Consider the following 9,874-nt stretch of genomic DNA (forward strand, 5'->3'; position numbering starts at 1 on the left):
CCCTTGCAACAGTGTTCTGTGGAGGCACACACTAGAATGTACTGGAATAGGGTTCCCTGAAAGCCAAAATACAGGTTTTTTTTGAAGGGGTGCGGAGGTGTGAGGTAGCACACAAGAGAAAGGACCAGCAGGACAGAGGGAGCTGGGGACAAACTTTGTTCAGTGTCGAAGTTTATCCAGGAAAATGAAACTAACACAAAAACTTTTTTTTTTACATATATAATTGAAAAGTATGTTTTAATTATATTATCCATGGTTAACAAGGAGAGGAAACAGACATTCTCATATACTGATGATAATACTATAAATTGATAGAAGGTTTCTGCAAGGCAGTTTGGTAATAGTTATCAAGAGATTTAGGTTGTGTTGGGGGGCTATAATTTCACTTCTGGGAATTTATTTTGTAGAAATAATCATGAAAGGGTAAAGTTATAGCAATATTTTTATTTTAAATAGAAAAATGTAGAATTTTTATTTATTAATGTTATTTCATTTTATTTTGCTTAGCTATAATTTCTATAATGAATTGATTATGTGATGAGACATCAGCAATAATATTTGTTAAGAAAAAAAGTGTGCCCATGGTCAGCGGGCTCCTTTGGTGTTTGTTGATTGAAAATTTCCCTCCCAGGACCTTCATGGACACTACTCCAGTGCCACAGAAATCCATCCAAGGATGGCCGTAAATCCCATGTGCGAATACTGTGAAAACACTGCCTCTCCTAACACCAAAACAAAACATGAGAATTTCAGTGAAATAGTCATGCATTGAGTAAAGCACACAAAATCTGAAAGTTTTCATAAATTCAAATACGTCTTTCAGAAACCAGTATACAAATGGTTTCCCATTTACCTTTATAAGCACAACTAAATACACACAAAATATAAGCAACATTTAGCATTTTCACTCTATAACTGGGAGACTTCATCTTTTATCTAACCACTCTTTTTTCTAATACAGCATCGTTACCATGGAGTTTCATGTAAGTGGAAAAGCTTTGCAGAACCTCTTCTCAAACCAGAACCTATCCGAATCTGTATTAAAATAGCATTTTCATTAGCATTCCATTTCATTAAAATGAAAATATCTATATGACGTCTTAACTCAAAACTGAAATATTAAAAGTGACCGTTTTGCATTGTCTCTTTCTCACAAAGCTTTATCTTATGGCATGATTTTTGCTCCTCAGACATTTTCAAATATTTGATCCTTGAAGTTTTCGCCCAACTCACTGCAAAGTTTAAAAATACTGCCTATTACACAGTGATTACACATGGTTCTCAAACATGATAGGAACTGGCAGACCAGCCCCCAGCTGTTTCCATGGAGACACTGGGAGCGGCAGTTACACATTGTGAGATTTCTCCAGCCTAAAACTGTTCCTGCCTTACACTGAGACATACGTGTTTCACAGCTAAGCCTGAATCCAAAATGAAATTAAAAGTTTACTGGCTAAGCGCCAAATTCAAAGCTACCCTGACCTGTCTTCCTCTGTTCTCTGACAGTGTGTACGTGTACAAGCTCGTCTGAAAAGAGTTGGCTTGTAAACAGGGGAGAAGCTATCCAAGAAGTATTCTCACAATGAAATAATCATTTTATTTTGTCCATGCTGACAAACAACCAGTCAATTCAGCAGGAGGAAACAAACAAACATTTTCTTTTCCAAATTTGTAATGAGTTCACTTAATTATTTTTGGTTAATTGTGTTGTCTACATAGTTGAATCTTAAATGTGAATTTTCATAACCTAAAGAAGGAGTCCCACTGAGTGATGTTTTACGTTACAATCATTTTACTGCAATCAATATCTAAGCGTATGGTAAATGCAGCTAATATTGTGTCATAAACACTTCAAGTGAGTCACAGAACTCATTTCACCTGGAGGCTATGGCAGATTCCTGGGCTTCCGCATTCCCTCCCTGACTCCTACAGTGGCCGCCAGTCCACCTTTAATAGTTTTGTGTGTGTCACTCCCTAAAACAACAACAACAAAAATGCAACTTGAAAACCACAGATCCATTCTAGCCTTTTACTCAGTTCACCCCTGTACAGCATTGCACAAAGACTTGGAAACCAGCACAGGTCACATTTGGAGACTACCAACCTTGGCTACTTGCCTTCAAGGAGCATTTATGTCGTTTAAAGAGTTGCTGTACTTTAGCTTAGTGGCAGCCTTCTTTCCACCATTTCAGTATCTGCCATCGATTTTTCCATAAAAAAACGAGTGCCAGATCTTGGCTTTTCTTGACTGTTTAAGCTTATTGATAGCAGGAAGAAAATGAGGAGTAAGACTTACATAACCTTACATTTTAAGGATAATTCATCTATAAAATCATTCAGTTTCCCCGAACTATGTGAATGGAATTTGTTTGCATAAATGGAATTCCACCAAAGGCTTCTAAACTATGAACTAATTACATGGTCTAATTCTGGAGCTTTCCCAAAATTAATCTTTGCGTTAGTTATCTTTCGCTCTCTTTTTAGGTGTCATCTTGCTTTTTCACATTCCATTAGGTATCAAAACCAAGAGAGACAAAGTACAAGCTATTTATATTTCATCAAGTCTCAAGATAATGGAAAATATTTTATACCAGTTAGTACTGCAGAGGAGCCAGGTGATTCCTATACCAATATTTTGGCAGGATGCGAAAGAACAAATAATTACGGGCGATACCTTAAAACACTTATTAAACATAATCTTGAGAAGGATAGTGATTTCAATAAATTTTATTTTTATTCTTTTTTTTTTTTTTTTTGAGACAGAGTCTCGCTCTGTCACACAGGCTGGAGTGCAGTAGCACGGTCTCGGCTCACTGCAACCTCCGCCTTCTGGGTTCAAGCGATTCTTTTGCATCAGCCTCCTGAGTAGCTGGGGCTACAGGTGCCCACCACCACACCTGGCTAATTTTTGTATTTTTAGTAGAGACGGGGTTTCACCATATTGTCCAGGCTGGTCTCAAATTCCTGAGCTTGTGATCCACCTGCCTCGGCCTCCCAAAGTGCTGGGATTACAGTCATGAGCCACCACGCCTGGCCTTTATTTTTATTCTCAATTGAAATGAACCTCTGTGTGCACACGTGTCTATGTGTGTTTGTGTGTGTGTACAGACGTATAGTGAGGTATGGTTAGAATGAACATTGCTTCAAGCCCTGTTTCTTCACCCCACTGATTGACAGTGGGGAAGTCACCTCACTTCTCGGAACCTTTCTTTTCTCACCTAGAATTACAGCTAACAATGCTTGTTCCATCTGTTTCCATTTTGTCATAAAAATCAAAGGAGGTAGTGGATGTGAAATTTTACTAATTACATATATAGGATCCAAATAACACGTAGTGGTGAATAACATAATTATACCAATAACTCAACATAGGAGTTGCGGTGACCTGTTTGTCTTTAATGAGCCTATATTTCTTCACATATGAAAATGGTATTGAAGTGGATAGAAGTGATAATGCAGCATAACCTTGAGGACAGATACATTTCTTACAGCTCTCTTCTTTTCTTTTCTTTTTTTTTTTTTTTTTTTTTTTGAGACGGAGTTTCACTCTTGTTGCCCAGGCTGGAGTGCAATGGCGTGATCTCGGCTCACCACAACCGCCACCTCCCAGGTTCAAGTGCTTTTCCTGCCTCAGCCTCCTGAGTAACTGGGACTATAGGCATGCACCACCATGCCCAGCTAATTTTGTATTTTTAGTAGAGGCAGGGTTTCTCCATGTTGGTCAGGCTGGTCTCGAACTCCCGACCTCAGGTGATCCACCCGTCTCAGCCTCCCAAAGTGCTAAGATTACAGGAGTGAGCCACTGCACCCAGCCTTTTGTTTTCTTAAGTAACCAAAATTCAACTTGAAATAGTGTTTTTTGTTTGTTTGTTTTTCTCTGTCGGCCAGGCTGGAGTGCAGTGGCACGATCTTGGCTCACTGCAACCTCCACCTCTAGGGTTCAGGTGATTCTCCTGCCTCAGCCTCCCAAGTAGCTGGGATTAAAACAGGCACCCACCACCATGGTGGGCTGATTTTTGTATTTTTAATAGAGATGGGGGTTTCGCCGTGTTAGCCAGGCTAGTCTCAAACTCCTGACCTCAGGTGATCTGCCCGCTTCAGCCTCCCACAATGTCAACTTGAAATAGCTTAAGCAAAGAAAGAAAGGTTTTTATTGAAAGTCTCAAATAACCATGGAAAGGGCAAGGAAGCAACTGGGCCTTAGAAACCACTGGAACCAGGGACTGGAGTGCTAACAAGACTTTCTCTTTTCTCTTCTCCCTGCATGTTATTTCATTTTTCTCAGACAAACTCCCTGCACATGGCTGGATGCATTGCCACCAGCTACTCCTGCCCTCACATCTCACAACTTTGCTACAAGAAAACACAAAACATCTTGGCTAAAATTGCCCCCCTCCTCACCCCAAGCTTGATGCCAGCTGAAAAGTCCCAGGAGAAGACCAGCTGGCTTAGCCCGGGTCAGAGGCCCTGGATGGGAGTGGAGGATTGGCAGCCATCATTTGCACCGGATGGTTAGAATGTGCGAGAAGCAGTTTTCCTGAAGAAGAGAGGTGGTGTCCTCGGAAAAGAGGAAAGGTCCAAGGTTGTGAAAGCAATAAATGCTCACGCAAAAGAGGGTTGACCCAAGGTGTGGCCTTCTTCTTGCCACTCTCTAGTGAGGGTGCCCTTAGCAAATTGATTAAGCTCTGTGTCAAGCGGGAAAAATACAGCCTACCCCTGCCTTGTGTGGTGATGTAAGGAACAGATTACAGAACAGATTTCAAGTGGCCTTTCAAAGTCTAAAGTGCGATACCAATGAAAAGTAAACTAAGTTATTCTGGTTCTCTCCCTGCATTTGGTCAGTTCCTGTAACACAAACCATTCTAGGTTATAATCTCATCAAAGTTCAGAAGTGAGGATTAACGCCGCTCTCTAGCTCTATTTGGTCGAGAAACGCACTATTTCAGAGATTTTTTTTTATAGTTAAAATTTTATCCATCACCTGTTAAATCATGCATGAGATTTACTTGGGGCGATCCCTGAAATTTTTTCAATTAGAAAAATGTAAATTACACAATACATTATTTATAATGCACACACGGTTGACTATGTTTTAGAATATCACCTAAAGAAACCACAGAAGAGTAACAACACAAATATAGACTCTTTGATACTATACTAGTATACATGTCCTGCTTCCTCCTTTCAGGTCTGTTTGCCGAGTCTTCCATTCTTGAGCAATTTTCTCTGGGGTGACTCTACTGTGAAACCTGTGTCTGTTTGACAATGTCTGTGCCCATTGTGCAGAGTTCTTTGTGGCCCTATCATGGGGGACTTCCATTCTGTACGTGGTTACTTCAGTGTGTCAGCTAGATCTAGCTGCTCTGCGCTGGTTCATGTGGTGCCATCTACCTGCAGTGCATCTCCATTTGTCTCACTGCCCATCCAGGTCCATTGTACCCTTTAAGACCGGTTGAAGCCCACTGCTGTAGGACATCAGTTCCTCTGGCCTTGTTCCTTTGTGGAGCCTGTTTGTATTGTGTGTGACTATGTGATCTGACTGCATTCACAGACACTTCTCACGCATAGCTTTGTGTATCTTCTCAAATTGCTACATGTGTACGTTTGTCCCTCCAAAGGATTAAAACCTGAGTAAGCACCAAGTTTCTCTGCAGAAGCGGGCTGTGACCTTTGGTGCTTCCAGAGGAAAAGCATGCAGAACATCATGGTAAAAGTGGGACACACAGCAGAAACACCCTGGCAACTTCATCCCGCTGCCCACTTCCTACCCGGGTCCCTGACCTCACTGGAAATTGGGGTCCAGGAACTGGAATCCATTTGCCCTGGCCTTTGTCTCTCTGGGCTGGGTGTGGGGCTGTGAAAGGATGGGTGCCTCCTGCCCGTAGTTGCAATGGGACATCCAGAGGATACATGCTGAAAATAATATCCTGGGGTGAGGGCCAAGGTCATGGCCAGTGAGTGAGTCCAAACCATCTCATAAATCAATGCAACTCTCAGAAACTGGGAGCTGACTTCATGAAGCCAAAATCAGTGGTGTGGAGCCATGGGGAGAGCCACGAGTGTCCAGAGGTAGCCGGTGCCACCGGCCATGCTGCCCAAGGTCTTCCAGGGCCTTCCCTTCATGGTCTTGCAGGCAGCTGGGCCTACTGGGGCCAGAAGGGAGCTGGGCCCCTCAGACACAGCTGGGGAAAGCTTGGCTGCTCGTGTGCTAGATCAGTCCACAGGTCCCCAGGGATTCCCCAGGTTAATTCTGTCCTCTAATTTAAAGCTCGTCACAAACAGGTAGGAAATTCTACTCTTTAGTTATCCTAATCCCAAACAAGTCATGATACTCACAGAGTCAATTTCAGGTTTAATCGTGTTACCTTTATCCAAGTAGAAATCAATTCCCATTTTTGTATAGCCTGCAGAACATCCAGAGTGCTTCAGCACAGAGCAAAGCCCCAGCAGTTACGAGTGCTATCATCATATGGGAAAAAGAAGTTGGTCACTCTGTGTGTGTATGGAGTGGGAAGAGATGGGAGGCGAGTTTATGACAATTTCCATACTTTATCTAACTATCCATACACTTCCTCCTCTTCCCTCCTTTTCCTGTTGGGACATTTTTATACATGCCACATGCCATAAGATTCCAAAGGAAATACAAGTCCTTTATGATTGTCTAAATCAGAGTCCAGTTGCAGGGCTGGGCTTTCTGTTACAAATTCAATCACAGTTTAGAAATTAATCATACATTTGGCTGGGTGCAGTGGCTCTCACCTGTAATCCCAGCACTTTGGGAGGCTGAGGTGGGCAGATCACAAGGTCAGGAGTTCAAGACCAGCCTAGCCAATGTGGTGAAACCCCATCTCTACTAAAAATACAAAAATTAGCCAGGCGTGGTGGCATGTGCCTATAATCCCAGCTACTCTGGAGGCTGAGGCAAAAGAATCACTTGAACCCAGGAGAGAGAGGTTGCAGTGAGCCAAGACCTTGCCACTGCACTCAAGCCTGAGCAACAGAGCGAGGCTCCATCTTACAAAAGAAAAGAAAAGAAAGGAAAAGAAAAGAAAAGAAAGGAAAAGAAAGAAAAGAAAGGAAAAGAAAAGAAAAGAAAGGAAAAGAAAAGAAAAGAAAAGAAATTAACTGTACACTTAAAAAAAAATGCAACATTTCAAACCCAAGTATGACTCCACTCACTTCTACGAAGCTGTTGGTCTGTAACTGCATGCCTGACTCCTACAGAGGCAGAACTGTATTGCTGCCTGCTACTCACACACTAGATTGTTTAATTCTTAAAAAATAATTTCTGACAGATAAATTGAATATGTGTATGGCTATCTGAGGTTTGCACACAGTAGTAATTTCGATCGATTGGTGATTGAGGGACTGTTTCTCTGTTAGTAGGCTTTGAAATGCCACAGTTCAGGGGGAAATGTCCTTCCCGCTGTTCATGTTTCTCCTCCCTCCCTTCCTCTGCCAGAGAAGGATGGGGGCGAGGAGAGGGAACCTTATCTCTCCCAGGCCTGAGCTCTGCAACTGGATGGAGACTCGGGAGATGTCAGGGGTTGAAGAAGATCCAGGCGGCCTATGACTAATCCAGAGTCGGCTGTAATTTTCATTCTCTGTGCTTTCTAATGGGAATATAAAGAAAGTTTTGGACTCTGAAGGAGAGGAAAGCCAGAAAAAGTCCTTTTTTAACGGGAAAAAAAGGCTTTCTTTATTCACAACCTCATTTTCCATTGAGTAAAATATATCACTTTTGTAAAACCTTTTATTTTCTGGTAGGAAAGTTCAAACACAGTTGAGGATTTTATTCCCTCCTTTGTACCCAAATGTGATTTCTCTTAAGGTCAATTCCCATTCTATCAAAATTTGAACGTGTCAAAAATTTCACTAAAAATGTGGGTGAAGCACAAGATTCTTTTCTATCCAATGACCAGAAAAAAAAAGGAGACTGTCTACTTCATCTTCTTTTAGATGACACCAAACCCTCTCCAGATGGAATAACAGAAAGGGGAAAACAATATCCTTCCAGGATGTGACTTTAGAGAGAAAAGAGGTAACAGACCAAAACAGGGGACGTGAATGGCATGTGGGCCGCGGGGCTGTCACAGTTAGCAGGATTCATGCAGTAAACCCAAGTGCTTTCCCAGGAATTGCCTTCTATGCTATTTTGATGTTTTGTGTTTTTGAGACAGAGTCTTGCTCAGCTGCCTAGGCTGGACCCAGGCTGGAGTGCAGTGGTGCAATCACAGCTCACTACAGCCTCTGCCTGCTAGGTTCAAGTGATTCTCCGACCTCAGCCTCCCAAGTAGCTGGGACACAGGGGCATACCACTATGCCTGGTGAATTTTTTTGATTTTTTGTAGAGATGGGATTTCACCATGTTATACCCAGGCTGGTCTCTAACTCCTGAGCTCAAGCGATCCGCCCACCTCTGCCTCCCAAAGTGCTGGGGTTACAGGCAGAGCTGCCGTACCCGGCCCTCTTCTGTGTTGTTTTAAATGAACACCCGCTTTGGCATCCAGAAGCTTTATTTGCCTTATGGATGACCAAGAGTTTATTGTAACGTTCCTTTGGGAGGCAGAGCAGCTGCCAAGCAGCTAGAGAGTGAAGAGACTTTGTTGAAATGCTAAGACTTTGTGTTTGGTGTTTGGAGACCCGGGTTCTAGTCCTTGTGCCACTAAATAGCTGTGTGACTTTAGGCAAATCACTCCCTCTCCCTGAGTGTCACTTTCTTTATAAGAGGTGAATTCAACTATTTTTTCCCCTATTTCTTCAAACTCCAAGACTCTGTAATTATAGCAATCAACACCAGCAAGAATGTTAAAATTATTATGTGAGCAGTTAATGCTAAAATGTGAATTAAGGCATGAATTCCTATGGCACCTTGAGCATGACTAGTAGCATCTTACCAAATCACCTCTAGGAACATCCTGAGATGGTAACTTATTAGCAAATCAATAAATTCCAGACAGCAGGGGACATATCCTAGCATATGAACAAACTAGCAATTGGTGAACTGATTCTTATCTTAATAAGGAGAGCCTAGCTTTTTGAACACCTACTGTGCCAGGCATTGTGTTACGCCCTTTACGTCAATTTCCTCATTAAGTTTTTGCAGTCCTGTGAAGTTGCTAGCATATCCATTTTACAGATGAGGAAACTAAGACTCAGAGTGAGTAGGTACATTTACCCATATCATTCAAATCAGACTCAAAGACACGTGGCTCTGACTCAATGCTAACATCCTTGAGCAACGTACTCTACGTCCTCATTCATTAGAAAACTCACGAAGACCTGAAATATTAATAGCAACACATCCTTAAGGATAAGAATTTTGTTTTGATTACAAATCCTCTCTTGTGCTTAGATCAGGACTTGCACATAGTTCGTTCTCATTCAAAGTCTGTTCAATGGAGAATAGCCCCCCACTTGCCGACATGGCCCATGTCTTCTTGGGGCTTCCAGTCTTTAAATCCGTGCTTTAAATGTTCTGTGTTGAGAGAAAATTCTTTTTCTGCACTGTCCCACTGGTACCCACCATCCCTATTGAGTACCTGAAATGTGTTTAGGATGCCTGAGGAACTACATTTTAAATTTCATTTAATTTTAATGACCGTTCATGTAAATAGCAACATGTGACTTGTGATTACCATAACTGAACGGTGTGGACCTAGGGCCAAATAGGTGTAGAATGCTGGGTCAAGGGTCAAATAGGTGTAGAATGCTGGACATGAAGTAGGCATTTGGATTTACTACTGAAAAAAACAGACTCTTTGAAATTCAATACCTTGCCCAAGGAGTCATGCACTGAAAGGCGTGGACCCACGATTCAGCCCTGACTTCTGCTGATGTAACCCAAATTCATACTTTCTCCACCTTCTTCCTG

This window comes from Macaca nemestrina, chromosome 5, assembly GCF_043159975.1.
Source record: "Macaca nemestrina isolate mMacNem1 chromosome 5, mMacNem.hap1, whole genome shotgun sequence".
Classification (NCBI taxonomy): Eukaryota; Metazoa; Chordata; class Mammalia; order Primates; family Cercopithecidae; genus Macaca; species Macaca nemestrina.